A 17,836-nucleotide genomic window follows, 5' to 3' on the forward strand; every position below is an offset into this window, starting at 1 on the left:
AATCAATGAGTCGTCAAGAGGGGAGGGATCAATTCATTACCGTGCTGCTCTGCTCGTGGAGGTACGTACCTGAACAACGGGCACAAAATCACATTTTTATACAGTTAGAACATTATTTTGTTCCATGCCTCCCTGATGGCTTAGTGGTAAAGTCGTCGTTTTGTATTCTAGGGTTCCGTGTTCGATACCCAGTGGAAGCACATAGTGGTTCGGACCGCACTTTTAACTGTAGGTCCTGTCCCGATTAGCCTTTCTGTGCATAAGTGGACTTAAAACAACAAATCAAATGAAGAAGTCTACAAATCTGAATCACGATGAAGAAAATATATTTAGGGCAATATTCAGACTTTTAGTATTACTACGTGAAGTAGATCTAATTTGGAAATGAGAAGAAACAAAGTACACTGTTATGATTTCATAATCAGGCAGAAGGTAAATTTGTGACGTGGCATTCAATTGAATCAATTCTTAGCCAAGGCATTCTTGTTGAATACATACTAGCAGGCGATGGATGCTATGTTCGGAGAATGGGTAGTGTTGCGATAACGGACCTTAAAAAATACTGCTAAGCTAAAAGGGGTGTAAATGTCGTATTTTCTATGGGAATTGTTGCACTTACAATCTCACTATACCATACTGTTACCCATTCGACGAGCTCGTGATATTTTATAGTATTAAATTAATGTTACTTTTTCTTGCTGAATCGCGTTTGTTTCAGTGGAAAAAGAAACAGGTCATCAGATCATATGGGTGTGAAGAACGAAGCTGGGTCTGCTTGTCATTAGTTTATTCTTGAATAAGATTTATTCTTTGGAAGAAAGTTTCTTCGGTCGGATTCTTAAACGTTACTCTCTTTGCGTTTTTATTTCTTAATTGGATTTAGTAGGGAAAGAAGAACTGCAGAAAACAGTTCGAACAAAGTTAGTTTCCTTAACCACACTTTCTTAACAAAAGACGAGCGAAGTTGGTCGTAATCATACAATCGCGTTTTCGAGCTCAACCCGAACCCGAGAAGAGGGAATAAATCGAGAGAAGATCGTGCGTGGAAAAAAGCACTTCTCAACATTTTGAAGCTGTTTTGTGATGTATTATTTTTGACACTTTGTGTACTGCCATATGTTTGCAATGTGTTTAATATTCTAGTGTAGAGAACTAACTGTTAGTAATGAGTGATTTGTGCTTGTAAAAAGGACTAATTTTGATATACCAATCTGTGAATCTAACTATTGTTAATTATTCACAAGGAAGAGAATATACTTTATGCAGAATTTTTCTGGTAGAGCATAAGGATGTTGACGTAAAGGATATATTAGAGGTAAGTAGTAGATGTATATATAATTTGTAGGCGTACGTGTGTACGTGTATGTGGAGAAATGGGGAAGGGGGGAGGATTCTTCAAAGCCAGCCAGCTTATTTCATTACGTTTATGGATGTCGGAAGATTTCCTTCCGTACAAAAGTTAAAACAATGTGTGTAATTGGAATATTTCGTTTTACTTTTAGTCATTTATGTGTTTATTTGGGACTGTAATAAGAGGTTTTCTTTTAGGTAGGCTGTTTTCACCACAGAGAAATATTTTCTCTGTGGTTTTCACATTTGGGGTTAATTTATAGATGCAGAAGAGCACAGCGTATCAAGTCCAGCCAACTCTCTTTCTTTCTTTCTTTCTTTCTGGATTTTAAATTTATGAAGTGATATGTGAGAAAATCTACTTACGTAATACATTGTTATGAACAAAAATAGCTCGCCAGCAATATGGTCCACCTAACATAAAAGCGGAATATTGACATTACTGAAGTTATTTTAAATTTTATTCTCGCGAGGAAGTTAATTACAATGGTAGGGAGGTGTGATATTTTACAATGGACTGTTTCAAATACTGCTTCTTAAAATGCCTTCATTTTTTTTAATCAGGTGGCTGTATTTGCCTAGAAATATATCCACGTTACCTTCATATGTATGTGTATATCTCGAGAAATTTTAAGGGGAAGAAAGTGCCTTGACCCCCCTCTCTCCCTCAAAGCCTGTGCCTATGCTCTTAAATACGCAAGTTAAATAGTGTTCAAAATTTTTGGACACCTTTAGTGCAAATGTAATGAATATTCGAAAGGTACATTAAAAGAATGTAATGAATCAGGAAATTTGTAAATAATTTCCATATTCAATAGAAATTTTAAAATATCGTTTTACTTGCAAAAAATATATTTAGCCACTGTAAAGAATTGATATTGACTGAACTTGCATCTTTGCTAGACATTAGCTAATGAAATAGTTAAATATCTTCATGTTATTTGTAATGGTTCTGAATGTGCTTCTAATTGCAGCTTGCAAATATAGAATCGTATGGGTGTGTATGGAAGGTAAAAATCGTTCTCCAAACAAGATGCAGTAAGTAATCACTAAGACACTGAAATATGTGTTAACAGTCCTAAATAGGAATCGAACCATGTAAATAACACCTCTGTACCGTGATTAATTCAGAATTAAACAATCGGAACTTGGGCCATTTTTCAGTCATTTCGCTTAAACTCATAACAACTCATAATTGGCTTACACCAAAAAAAAAAAAATATATAGAAATCAAAATTGTGTGTGATCTTTTGCATATGGATTGCAAATGCTTGATTTTCGAAATTTGAGAAAACAATTAACTATACTTCTGTTCAATTTTTTTTTCCAAGAGGGCATGAATAATCAGAACAAATCATAGGGTCAGATGAAGTGATCCATGGAAATTGATATATGTTTGAAATTTTGTGTTTTGTTGCCGAATTGTTAGTGCACTTGGTGCCGGGAGTCTGGGATTCGATTTCCGGTAGGAAACCCTAAAATTTTGATGTTGACTTGAAAGGAAGAAATGGAAGGCTGGTCTTGATGGTTCAAAATCAGTGGCAATGCGACAACTTGCTGACCACACGTCATCCAATGAAAAGCCTTTTGGCAGGTCTTTACCCTCAGGGAACTGGTACATCATGGAGTTTAAGAAGTTTAAAGTTAAGTGACCTCATATCACGAGTTATGTTATCAAAAATACAAGTTAGAGGTTAAACAAAAATGAAAGTCTCTGGTATACAACTGTCCTCCCCGAATTTCTCACAAATTCTTTTATCTTGTACAGATTTACCGTTCGGAACGACTGAAGATGATCGGACCCCTCTCCGATTTTCTTCATATTTGGCATACTCACTAATTGAGGCCTCCTAATCATGAATCTGAAGTTGAAAGTTGTCGGAACGTCTAGAAATTGCAAAATAAGCGAAAATATGGCGTTAGTTTTCAGAATGGAAACCATCTATTTTCGCGAAATTTTTTGTTTCACAAGCAAATATATACATTCCTGATACTACCACGACACCAAATTTTAACTATGTTTGCCTAACCTAACCACACGTCAATGGTTCATGGGGCTAGCGTCAATGGTTCACAATTATTTTGCAATTTCTAGATCCTGATACTACCACGACACGAAATTTTAACTATGTTTGCCTAACTTAAAAGAAAAAACCTAACCACACGTCAATGGTTTGTGGGGCTAGCATCAATGGTTCACAATTATTTTGCAATTTCTAGACATTTCCGACAAATTTTAACGTCAGATTCATCATTAACAGGCCTCAAATTAGTAAATATGCCAAATATGAAGAAAATCGGAGAGGGGTCCGGTCATCTTCAGTCATACCTGAAGGAGATACACAGAATTTTCAAAAATAAAGTTCGGTATGTTCAGAAACAACATTTGCCAGACATTTTGCGAAATTTTCATTTAATGAAAATTAATTTGTGAATTAAATGAGAAGATACTTGTAACAGAATGGTAAGGTATTATATATTAGCCATTGCAAATTAACAAAATAATATTTTGTGGAGAAGTGGACGAAATTATGTTGTGTTTTATACTGTATTGCTCTTGTACCTGTCCTCTACACCCCAATTTCTGCCTGCCTTTCAGCAAGTATATCATCCTTGTGGGTTTGTAGTGAAATCTCTTTCCTGTATTACACAAGAGTATATTTATTGTGATAAGAAGATGTAATTTTGTCTGCTATCATAACCATCTCCATTAAGGTAGTTATGTTTGTAGTTGTAGTGATATATTTGATAGTACATCTGTCAGGTTAGGTTTGTGTATGGGGCAATTGTAATTTTTTGTTTTGTGTAACTTTTGGCAACTATGCACTTCTGATCTTGATAAACACAATGGAAAATTTGCATGGATGCTTTTAAAGGATGAACATGGACTACAGTATTTCATATTTTAAGATTATTGACAATGGGTAATTCCATTCACATTTTTTAGTTATCCAACTTTATTGCTTTTCTGGCTTCATTGGAAATATGAGTTTAAATGAATCTTTGATGAAACTCATGAGAGGAGAACCGCAAAGAATCCCTCAGTTTGGTTTCGAATTTAGTACCTTTAGGTACACAGCACTAATAAATTAGTGTTCGTTACACTGTCAAAGATCAAAGTACGGCATACGTAGGGATACCAGAGGTCCTCTTTTTCCCTGTATGTGTCCTACATTTAGCATCACATAATTTGTATAAAGAAAATAGGCCTACGTCTCTCAGTTGGAGAAAGGGAGAAAAATTGCGAAAGAATGTCTCCTGTGATAGCATGTGTGGAAATGCATATAGTAGTATCATTGGTTCCAAGTTTAGGAATTTAGTGCCCAAGAATTCATTAAAATGCTTAATTTTGAAGTGAAAATGTGAGATATTTCACATTATTGCTTGCGTGTGTTAATGTTATAATCAGGGGTAGAAAAATACAAGGTGCCGTGGTGCCTGAAAATTTTCACCTGCTGACTGAATTTTTTATTTTAATCCATTTTTTTAAAAATATCAATATTTCCAGTTCGATTACTGAAATTTATACTCCCTCTGTCCCATAATTATAGTCCCGTATGCCAAAATGGTGACTTTTTATTTATGTTCTTTTGGATACTTGATCGGCAAATTTGTACTGATCCTTGAGTAATAACATTGTATGACTCATTCCAGTGTTTAATTTTCTTCTTCTGTATACACCAATGTCACAGTTTGCTTATCGGACAAATATTATGGGACAACAAACAAAAGTGTACTGGACAATAATTATGGGACAGAGGGAGTATTATGTTTTTTATAATAACTACAGTATGTGTTCTTTAATCTTTGTGTGTTTTCTGCATCACATGTATCATTAAATTGGAAATGTAAGCATGACATCATAAATTTTTACACTGTTGCTAGCTGAATTTGAAAATCTGCATCAATATTGTCGAGTTGGACGTATATTAGAATTTATTGCATAGTTATTCATACTGTTACCAGTTACCTTCTTTAGGGAGGTCACTCTTGTGAAAGAATTAATCACTTTCAATACAATGTTATTAATAAATTAAATGTTTTTGAAGATCACATTTTGAGTCTTATCTAAGATTCATAGCTTTCTTAACCCATATTAAAAAAAAAAAAAGATTAAGGGGCTGAATAATTATTTTCATTTTGTGAACCCCTGGTTATTTATGTTTTCTACCTTTTGCTTATTGTGCAATCTGGTGTATGTGGATGACCAAAGTAGCATGATTTAACTTTTATCTGATATTACACTTGACTTAGCACGAAACCAGTGTTGAATTACCTGGAATGTTCTTACTTCGAAAACAAAAACATTATTTTCAAAATGTTAATTTTGCTTTTCTTCTCTGTACAATGTTTCGTTTTATAGCTGGAAATACTATAAAATTATTTTTAATTTTGACAATCTTTATACATGGCATATCACTCGATGATAATTTGTGGGGCACTTTAGTATTATCTCATTTGTCGTTGATGAGGAACGTCTACGAGGTAAGGTTAGGTTCCATTAGCATAAATACAATGAAAAATTATTATTTAGTCTAAAAAGATATAGTAATGGAACCTAACCTAATCTCTTTGGCATTACTCATCAGCGACAAATGAGGTAGTCCATATAATACTAAAATACTATAACCATCTCGAAAGAAAGGCAAAAGCAATGCAAGTTATTTGACACTATACATATGGTCAATTGCGGTGATTAGAGGGGTGGGCATTTGTCCCCCTTCCACTTTTTGCTACCGTACTATGCTAAACCTTATCTACAAATGGAAATTAACTGCCCTTGCCCCCCCCCCACAGTTTTTTGGAGCCCACTGCATATGGTGTTTTGAGGACCAACCTGATTTTAATTTTTTTCAATGAAATTAAATGATTCTTCATGTAGGCAGCATAATCGTAAGGGAATAAACTAATTGCCAGGGAGGGAAAGTTATGTTTTTACTTTGCTTTGAAAGTAACATGTGTGAGATATTCTAGCCAAAACCTAGTTACGTACGTTACACTCCCAACAAACACACATGTACATGTTCACATAATTCATTCATTTTTCAGTAAAGAGTTGAGCGTTCCTGCCATAGGCGTAGCTAGAACTTTATATTTGGGTGTGCACAATGAAAAAAAAAAAATGAGGTCTTGTACCTTTTTGATAGCACTTGGCTCTTTAACTGCACTGATGTTTGTAAAGGAATATAAATTCACTAAATGAAAGTGTTGAAAATTTCTGAATATATGTAGTAGGAAAAATCAAATTGCATAGAAATTACACACACAAAATGTTCATAAATGCAAACAAATACATCAAAATACACGTCATCTATAACAAGAGATGTCTGTCAAAATGTACAATGTTCTTAATGTCATCAATAACTTCATTTACATCAATAGACTATGCTTTTTCCTGTTCCACAAATAGCAAGAGTATGGCTTCCAATCTATCCTGCTTCTGAGTTGCTCTTAATTTAGTTTTAACTTGTGTAAGCTTGGAGAAAGCTCTCTCACACATGCAGCTTGTGACAGGTATAGAAGAAAGGTGCTGTAGTACAGAGTAGAATGCAGTAAATAACTTTCTCCAATGACAAAAAAATCGAGAAACTACAGACACTCGTTTCATCAGCAATAATGCACACGTTTGTACCAAGTAATGACATTTTCAACTTCTTACAAACTGCTGCGTATTTTCTCTCTTATTGAAATATCCGTCTTTAATTCTCTTTGATAAAGCAACCCATTAGGGTGTACCTAGGCACACCCGGCACACCCCGTAGCTACGCCTATGGCTTCTGCAATGTATTACATGTTACTGCAAAGGTAGCGATTTCTAAAAAGTAGAATCACCATTCTTCACATGCAAAAAATCAGTTTTTTCTGTTGAATTGTCTAGACAGTAAACAAAAAATCAGTTTTTTTCTGTTGAATTGTCTAAACAGTAAACAAAAAATCAGTTTTTTTCTGTTGAATTGTCTAGACTGTTAATAAGGTAACTGATAAAATACTGAGAGAGAAACTTACAAGAATAACATTTTGTATTTGTATTATTGTTATTTTTAATGCCTTTTTTCGACACTCTTTGGTTAGTTGATGAGGGGGGGGACTCAAAAGAACGCCCATGCTTAAGCCAGTACTCAAGCAAGGGAACCACGGTTACGAGATATATAGTCAATAACTAATGTGCTCGGTCACCGAACCAGCAAGGCATAACATGTTACCGTTACAATTACTTATGTAATTTTGGTCATACAAGCACAATTACTTAACAGAAAAAGTAATGCATTACCAGAAGATACATTACTTGTGCTGCAATACACCCCAGTTCTGCAGAATTTTTTTTTCTCACCCCCCTTTCAAGGTAGGAGTTAGAAAAGGGATGTGGTCCGAAATCCAACAGAAAAGTATTTTAGAAAATTATAAATACTTAAAGAGTATTAAAAGTTCAAAACTTACGTGAGTGACTATAAATTTATTCAAACTACGTTTATTTTGTCATGGGGGTTTTTATATGTGCTTTTACCCTAGCCTTCAACCTGTATTCCCATATAACACTTTTTTACGTGACACCATGTTTGGTGTCTAGATATTCATCGGACCTGAAAAAGGAGAAAGTATTGACCTCCGAAACGTAGTTTGGATAAATTTATACTCACTCACGTAAGTTTTGAACTTTTAATACTATTTAAGTATGTATAATTTTGTATTGGATAGTGAGTAATACACACTTCCTCATTATGTTTGTAAAGTATTTTGTATGCTGATTGCTGACTGTTGATTCTGCAAACATCCAGCAGCTATTGTTGAAAAAAAAATGGTGGGACTTGTTGACATGTTTCTCAAAAGTTGTTAATAACTCTTCTGTAATGCCAACTTTCTGAATTACTAGTAAATATTATATTTTGTTAGTGGAAATTAGAAAAGAATAATGTCAGTCAGCTGAGTACACTAGTGTATGCTGATTATTTTTTTTTGTATACACAATAAAATATTTCGTAATCACAATTTTAAACCTTTGTTTTAAAAGTTGTTCAAATACAAAAGTGGTAATCAGGGGTCATTTTAAGGGGGTTTGCATACTACTTTGGTTTTACCCTGAGTTCTCTACCCCTTTCATTTGAGAATCTTGATTTTCTCAAAATATCACAGGGAGCTGCAGCCCAACTCCCCCTCCACTGCCTATGCCAGTGACTGTACAGTACTGACTGATTGATTGGGTTTATTTTACTTCGCATTTCTGCCACTTTTGGCTAATCGATGAGTGATGATATGATGAAATTGATGAACGGACACTCACAAACAGTACCCAGGCCGGGACTCAAATGGGGGACCTCTGGCATCTTAATGTGCTGTGCTAACCACTCTGCCACGGAAGACGGCAACTGCTTAGGAGTTCACTAACTCTCACTTTTGAGTCAAGTGTGAGAACTCCAGGAAAGGTTCACTACCATAGTTTGCAGCTTCATCAAAGTTATTAATTTTGTTAGTAATATTTGAAAACTTAGTAGACATATTACACTTTCATCCTGCTGCAGTACTAAGACTCTCCTCTTGTGGCTTCCCCGTAAGCAAGGTCATTTTCCTATCGTTGGATTGGAAATATGTGATGGACTGATTCAATTGAGATTTTTGAAGAGAGAATACAGTCCAAATGCCCAGGCTTTCATTCAGTATATACACAGACAATCTTTCCAGGTAGCAGGATAAGGAATGTTTCATGCACTGGACATGCCATAAGTTTGATCCTCATCATTGGCAAAAGGAGCAAAAAATTCTCATGAATATCATGGTTCCTTTCTTGAAACATAGGTAAATGGCAAACTAGGCAATTGATAATGTCCAGTTTGATTGCTAACAAAGCACTAGTTACTGACAAGTATCAGTTAATCATTTTTAATAAGTACAAACTATTTCCTTCTTGAATTTTTGAAATGTAGTTTACCAGTTTTTGAATATCATAATGCTCCTGGTGCTAAATAGTCGGCAAATAATAATTATCCTCCTGCTGGATTTAATGAAACAAATTTTTAATTGTAATATATAACATTGATGAGCCTTAAGTTATTCAATTGTTGGCCATTAATATTATGTTAGCTATAGTTTGTAACAACCCAGATTTCTGAAAGACTAAAGCAGCTACTTATCAGATGTACCTATTAGTATCATGGCATCAAATTTAATAAGAATCATTATTTACTAATGTACTGTTAATAGGAATTGTACTGTTCATTTTAAGTCTCATTACCAGTGGAGGCATAGTTTTGTCCAGTTCTGTTAGCAAAAATGCATTTTGAAATAAATATATGGGAAGTTTTTAAAATTGGCTATTCTTTCTGCAAAGAAGTATGCTTTATTATCCACATACCTGTTGATAGTTTTAATCTGTGCTTTTTTGTATTTGAATAATGGGCATACCATTGTTACACGTGGGACACGGAGACTACATTTTTGATATTAAAATAACTATTCCACTGATGGTTGAGCAACATTTTTCTTACAGTTTCTGTGCAATGAAAAATGAAACTTAACACTGTTGATTAAACATAACTACCCTTAAAATACTTTATCAGATTTTGGCTACAAGTGGATAATTTTGTGTCACGGGCGGGACAGCCGAAACACTGGCTCTTCACTCAAAGGAAAAAATGTTTTAATTTCTGTGAATTGTCAAATGATGAAAAATAAGTTATTTAAGATGAAGAGTAATTGACCTTTTAATATTCTAGTGGAGTTGAGGGGGAAATGTTACAGTTAAAGGAGAAATTATTGTTTTTTGGTATCACGGGTGGGACACAATACAAAACAAAAGTAAATCAAATAAACTAACAAGATGTATAATACCTTCTAGCTTAATTATGTATAGTACTTCAATTTTTATGTAAATGACAATTTTATTTAGTTCACTCACAAGATAGGATAAAGTTACATTTAATTTAAAAAATTGAGGTTCAGGGACACTGTCACATAAGTATTTACTTAACAAATCTGTATGATGAATGCTGCTATATCATATTATCACCAGCATCCTAGAGGTGTGGAGATAGTACTATGTTTCACAAAAAAAATTCAAAAACAACATTCTAAAATGTTGCTAAATAACATTCTAAACTAAATCTTTTAGAGTTCCATAATATTTCTCAGCAGAGATGGCCAATATTTGATTTAATTTAAAAATCTTATTTGCATCAGTGGTGAGGTCATTTGGGCCATAACACAAGACCCTCAGCAAATCAGATGAGCTCTCAAAGAATTAAAACAACTTTTGCATGGATGGAAATTTATGCCTGAGAGAAACACTTCTATTGACAGTTAAATGCAAAACATGTATTCAAAACGATCTAGAGAGCGATTACAAACAAAAGAACCTTCGATGAAAAGTCTTCATGTACCTTTCCCCTTCTTCCGTTCAGCTTGGGCCATAAGGAAGCATGCCCACCCTCCATGCAGGAGTACGGTGCACAGGAGTCACGGGTCTGCGCAGGCTTTTTTGCTTTTGGTTCCACTATAATATATATCATGCCTACAATACAACCTGAGGCTGTAGAGGAATACTGACCACAAATAATTCCAATAAGGACAATGTCACAGATTAAGCCTAAAATGTCTAAGTTTGGGAGTTAGTTATGTTGACACTTAGTCCATGGCAAAATTTATAATTGTTCTTAATGATTTGGTGCATACTTTCAGAAACAAAATTCCGAATACGGTAGAGGAAGTTGAAAAAATTCTCTTGTGGCCTCGTCCCTAGGGAGTATTACAGATATATTTTCTTACATGTAAATTGTATCCTCTCTATGTAGTTCGTGATAACATAATTAGATCATCATGTTACGGATACATTACCACCGAAACTATTACAAGTTGAATGAGGTAGTATCACTTTTACATTAGTTTGAATCCCCATGTTCAAAATATCAGTTCAACTTGAAATTTTTAAAACATCACAAAAAAACATTTTGCAACATAAATGAATATTACGCACAAGCAATGAAACATTATAGTGGCATTCCATTGTCATAGGTGCGACTCACAGATTACATTTTTCTTACAGTTTCTGTGCGATTAATTATGAATCTTAACACTATTGATTAAACATAAACTTCCCTTAGAATACTTTCCTGCATTATAGACAAGTGAACAAATGTTGTGTCACACTGCCTCTTTACCAATTAAGAAATTTGTTTTAATTTCTGGGAATTTTCAAACGATGAAAAATAAAGGAGAAATGAATATTTTGGGGGGGGGGGGGGTTCACGGGTGGGACACAATAGAAACCAAAGTAAATCAAAAAAGTTAAAATAAACGAACAATATGTAAAATACCTTTTAACTTAACTTATAATACTTGGATTTTTATCGAAATGACAATTTTAGATTGTTAACTCACAAGATAGGATATAAGTTACAGCATTGAATTTAGTGTTAAATATTGAGATTCATTGCCACTTTTGTAGGAGATATATGTTTTAGTAACTTTGTAAAGGTATACTATGAGCTGGCAACTGTAGTCTGTTTTTTCTCCCTACTGCAAGATTCTGTGACACACATACAAATGTGTGTCGGGCAAGTACTGTCAGATTTTTTCCTCCTTCATGCATATATAGTTTTCTTGTAACCATTTTTGTTCTACTATTTGGAATTTTCGTTAGTTTGATAATAAATAAATCAACAACTTTGCCATGGAAATGCAGTGATATATTGATGTAAACATGTAAGCCACACATGCAGCATTACAGCACATTAAAAGAATTACCTCTTGTACAATATTTATGAACAGTATACAAGGAAAGTTTGGGTCAATCACCCTCTCCCCTGGGAAACGACATTGCAGACAATAGCATGGGGATGCTATGGTTAGTAACTGTGGTTCCAGGTGCCAGACTTCGTCTTAGTTTGAAGTCTCTCAGGGAAGAGAGAGCAAAGGGCCAGTTCTGTATAATATTTGCACGTGAGGCCAGTGCGACCTGGATCCATATCCTGTACTAATGCTTTATTGTTTAATAATAGGAGTAAAGCAATTAAACAGCATCTAATCGGAATTGGAAATTAACTTTAAAATATAGAACTGAACTAGGTGGGCGTGGGACCTTGGACATACAATATATACAGGGCCTATAACCACAGTTTTTCAAAGATATTAGTTAATGACTTTGAAGTACATGTGTTCTATTTTGTTTTATCACATAAGAGCAATATGTAGAACGTGGGAGGCTAATAAGAGTTTCTAAATTAGTGTTTCTTTTAATTTCTGGTGCGACGTTCATTATATTTAATTACAAAGGTGGGCGTCATCAATATCAAACTATTATCTTTCGTATCAAAGTGTCAATTTTTAATCACATCCCAAACATTCTTTATCATAATTCTCTTTTGTTTATTCTTCATTAAATTTTGACACTGTAACTGTAGTGAATTGTTTCACATAAAATTTTCACGTATTGCTTTCATTCTATAATTAAACGAATAGTGCACATTAACTAAAATATTTGAACATGATTTTTATGTAGCACTTTATTGAGGATATGATTTCAGCAATTTTGGATATTTTTTAAGTATGCCAAAGCAATCATGAAGTCAAGATTGCTAATCTCACGAAAAGGTGCAACAAAGTGTGTTCATTTTACTTGATTTCATGTCCTAACATACATATCTCAAATCGCCCGAGGCCCCGCACCAGCGTCCTATCAACTCGTAATAAACCGTGCACAAATAATTATTTTTATCTGGTGCGGGGCCTCGGGCGATTTGAGATATGTATGTTAGGACATGAAATCAAGTAAAATGAACACACTTTGTTGCACCTTTTCGTGAGATTAGCACATTTATCACTTTTTTACACCCTCTTTGATGCTTCAGAACCTTTCCCTTTTCTTTCATGTTTTGTTAAATAATTGGACAAAGAAAAATGATTTACATTCTTCTTGAGCATCTACATAAAATCGTATAGTCTCATTTTCTAGAACAGAATGAGAGCTATTAAATGCGCCGCCCCAATATTTCCCAAGATAATGTAACAAAACCCATGGGAGAAAACACAAAGTTCAACAAAACCTATTCGGCAGAACCGCCGTTCTCTATGCGGTCCGCGCGCATGATATACAGAACGCGCGGAAAAGGAGAGCATTGAATGAAGGCATTTTATCAGAACCTCTTTGAAAACATTTCCAGAACCCTCTTTCCCGAACATAATTTTGAACCTTAAAATCCTTCCCTAAATTATGAGAGTCATTGAACAAGAATAGGAAGTAAGTTAGTCCGTGGAAATTTCAGCTTTGTCAAAATTGCTTTACTATGACAATTATTCGGACGTACAAATGGTTAGTGCCTAATTGTTTACATTCGGCTTGTACGAGCCGTGGAGAACAGTTGCTTGGAAGTAGGACAGGGCTGCCAGAAGTGGAACGTCGCCGTATGAACCTCTTGACAGCTCTTGCATGGCGTATCGACCGCTCAGTCAATCTCACGGTTGCTATTTATGCTTCGAACCTAAGACTCCCGACTTCCAAGCACTCTTATGCTAACCTACAGTCTCTACCTCTTCTACCTTGAAGAGTGAAAGTTGTTATATATGGTCAGTGTGGTATTTAAGAAATTCCCAGATGGGAGGGGGGCGGGAATTCTACTGACTGTCTAGAGACAGCATGAGATGATGCTACATACATATACACATATGTTTGTGGCCGCTGGAGGGGAGAGGTTGCGGGGAGGGGGGGTAGCTCGACAATATTAAATGGTAAATGGAGTCACTCTACATTTCATTTTATGTCACTCAACTTTAAAAAATATATATAAAAAAAGGGGGGTTAGAATCAAAAAGTTTTCTACCCCATACAAATAGCGCCCAATACTACTTTTCTAAATTACTGTTACATTTGCGAAATCATAAAAATTACTAATTAACTTGCTTCTCAGGTCCCAGGAGCTTAACACCAGTTCCATTAGCTTGTTAATTCTGAAAATTTGTTAGGTGGGCAAGTGCCCCCGCCAAGCTACGCCTAATTAGTCTGGAGCTCCTTGAATAGGACACAATAGCGATTACCACTTTATATACCTAACGCCATCATTGTGTACGACATTTCATAATCAATTGTTGTTACTGAACTGATCAAGATAGAATTCAATATCTATTCTTCTGTTCTTTTAGTCATGATATTTTATAAATGTTTTTATCTTGATGCAGAATTACAAAACTGCCAACTTGACAACGCATGCTCAAACTGAAAAATATATCCAAGAAAGAATACCACATTCCAACTCGCCAATGTGTTTTAGTTTGATTGATTGATTGATTTAGTTTATTTTACTTAACTTTTCTGCCACTTTTGGCTAATTGCGAAGAGGGAATGAATGATGATATGAAATTGATGAATGGTAACTCACAAACACCCATGCCCAGGCTGGGACTCCAACCCGGTACCCTTGGCGTCGTAGCACAATGTGCTAATCACTCCACCACGGGGACCGGCCCATGTGTTTTAATTTAGTGATGTTGAAAGATAATGTATGTGTAACATCACTAGAGCCATGGCCGTGTAATTTTTCATTTGTTATATTTTTCATTGATAACTAATTTGTAGTAACATACTTAATTTTGTTATTCATATGAAATTGTTCCTTGAAACCAAAGAGTTGGAACAAATTAATATTATTTATTGTTACACAAAAACATAAATTGCAAACAATTTTCTTTTGCCGAATTCTTTGCACACATTTTTTGAATAAAATTCGTTTTTGCAATGTTCTCAACGGAAACCAAAACTGTTTTTACATAAAGGGAACAAAATGAAACAAACTACCAAATGTTTATAAATGTTCGAAGGTTGCAATTTTTTTACAAAATTTTTCGAACAAAAAATACTTCTTTTTCAATACGGAATCCAAATATGTAAAACGAATGGGGGTGTTCCATTTGAAATTTCACATTTACCCCCCCCCCTAAGGGGTGGGGGGCGGCGACGAAATTTTTGCGGCATTGACTTCCCTCAACAGTATCAAACTTTTTTCTGTGCAATTTTTCGATTGGATGCATTCTGCATGCGATATTCCATACTATCATTATAAATGGACCACCCGGTGTACATTTATTAAGATTCCAACACACAATTTCTGACCGTCGAAAGTTCTATAGTGAGAGATTTTTTTTTAAAACGCGACAGCCCTCGCTTGGCCTATCTCCCGACTGCCAGTCTCCCTCCTGCAATCCTATCTAGAGCTGTGGAGATCTTCAACCAGTAATGGCTTGACGTGGGGTCAGCACGTCGAACCCCCAGCCGTTATAGAAGATATATCCGTGACCGGGTTACGCTATTCACTCGTAGCTCCCTAATTTCCTCACGTTGGTGGGAATATGAACCCAGAGACTGAACCCAGGCGGACTCGAACCCAAGTCGTCCCGCAGTCGGAGCCCAAAGCACAGCGCTTTAGACTGCACGGCCACGGAGGAGGACATATAGTGAGAGACATAATCAGCTTTAATATTATGGCTTTTTACTGAATAATATGGGTATTAAGATTAGAGCAGGGAAGAAAATTAGCGAAATAAATTAACATAAATTCTGTATGTAGAACTGCTGTGCTTCAGTCGGTAGGGCGTCTGACTGCCATGCGACCCGGATTCAATTTCCCGGGGTGGGTAATCTAAGGTTAGAAAGTGGGGCTCACCCAGCCTCAAATCAATGGATACCTGGAGGCACCCTTGGAAGCTAAAAGGCGGACGGAGCATGGTGCTGATCACACCACCTTCAAAATGGCCTAGATCAAGAATATGTGGTGTCCCTACACGCACATCCCTAAAATGTGCCTTCATGGCACAGTGCTACATGCACGGGGAACCTTACCTTACGTAAATATTTGAGTAGCAATCATTGACTTCTTCACACAGAATCAACTTAATACTCTGTACTGTTAGAAGGGAAACGTTTATGTTGTGTAATAAGTGTCGTTTCTAAAGTCAAATTTAAGGTTATATTCACCATTTTAACACCGAAGTGTCAATTTGAATACAGTTTTTGATACCGAAATGTGCCCAGTTTCTGTACCGAAATCTTGATCTTTCATTCATCATAAATGTGTGACTCTTAATAATTGCCTATGTTGGAACACGTAAAATATCCGCATTGGAATATGATTTCACAAATTCATCGGCGAGCATGTCGGAATCGGTAAATTTCTTGCTTCGTCACATCCTAAGTTTTATCTTGAGCGAATGTTTCTTTTCCATTGCGAGGGAGTTTTTAAAATCTGCGTCGGATTTGTAGAGCCGCGAGGGAATTTTAACTTTTGTGAGGGAAATTGCGAGGGAATTTCTCGAAAATGTAGTAATCAGCCTCCCCTTTCCCCCCCGCCCCTGACGCTGGGAATACCGATGCTTCGACGGCCTTGACTACACGTACGAAGCACGGTTTAAGGTTTCATCAGCGCAACTCTTTACGACGTTCCTCCCTACGTTGATATTACACGTCTGTGCGTATCGGTCTGAGTAGCTCGCAGCTCTGGCTCGGTGAGAGGAACGGAAAATCAGGCATGTTTTGTTCGCGGAAAGACTGAAGATCTTTCAGCGCTGCAGGAGACACTACGCGTGACCTTGGCTGGTCTTGGCAGCGGACGGCTCTTGTTTCCTTGACGAACGGGCAGCGTATGCAACCCAAAGGTTTGCGCTGCGATGTGGGTTGCCTGCGAGTTCAGGATACCGTGCTTTTCGCGGAACTTTTCTCGCGGCTGGCGGGAAGTCAGTCTGGCTTTGCTTTCTGCCGAGTTGTTCTCGGAAGGCAAGCTGGTGTTTTCCCGTGTCTGGGCGCATGCGTTCTGGCGCAGCTTTGGTGGGGAGAAAACAGGGTCGACGCTAAGGTGGGGCGATGTTGCCCCCCTCTCTCTTTCCAGTCCTAGAAACAAATAATGCTATGAATATTATAGTTGAAAAAAGTACGGTATTGCCCAAATTATTGGACTCATTGTAAAAAAGAAGCACATTTGCTTGTTTTCAAAGTGTTCTAACTAAATATATTTGACGATTGTTATAACTTTTTATGGGATTAAACTGTTTGTCTGCTTCGATATAATCTTGTTTCCCACAATCCTTTCTTTTACTGTGTCCCAAGAATAGGTGGCAGCACCACTCTTTGCACATTCGCAAAAATGCCTGGAACAATACGTACATTGTTTACCATGTTATTTATGCTATTTTTTGGTTATAACAAAGGAAATAATATTATTTCTGTTTGTTGTAAGGGTGTTCTTTATTTGTATATCCGGAGCAACATGTAATTTCATAAACCACATGGTTTGAAGTTTAGGAAAAAGACTGAAAAGGAATTGTACACAAACAATGATTTAAACGGGCTCAAGAAGAGCCAAAGGTGGTCATACGAAGTACTGTCAGTACTTGCAGCGTGTATGACAAAACATTAAATCTGTCAAATTTCTCTACATAAAGTGTGTTTCATTTTTTCAACTAATTAGTCCAATTATATGGCCAATATTGTACATGTAAAGAAATCCATGACGTT

The 17,836-nt window shown here is 36.0% G+C and overlaps 1 protein-coding gene across 1 annotated transcript in view; it reads left to right on the forward strand.

Moving 5' to 3' along the window:
• The first annotated feature begins 859 nt into the window (after positions 1-859).
• LOC145996358 (uncharacterized) overlaps positions 860-17,836 on the forward strand; it is a 188,661-nt gene continuing 171,684 nt past the window's right edge. The window contains exon 1 of the mRNA XM_083132789.1: positions 860-1,315. The gene's annotated coding sequence lies outside the window, so the exon portion shown is untranslated. The remainder of the gene's footprint in view (positions 1,316-17,836) is intronic.

The sequence above is a fragment of the Lepisma saccharinum genome, chromosome 12 (assembly GCF_977018435.1).
Source record: "Lepisma saccharinum chromosome 12, izLepSacc3.1, whole genome shotgun sequence".
Classification (NCBI taxonomy): domain Eukaryota; kingdom Metazoa; phylum Arthropoda; class Insecta; order Zygentoma; family Lepismatidae; genus Lepisma; species Lepisma saccharinum.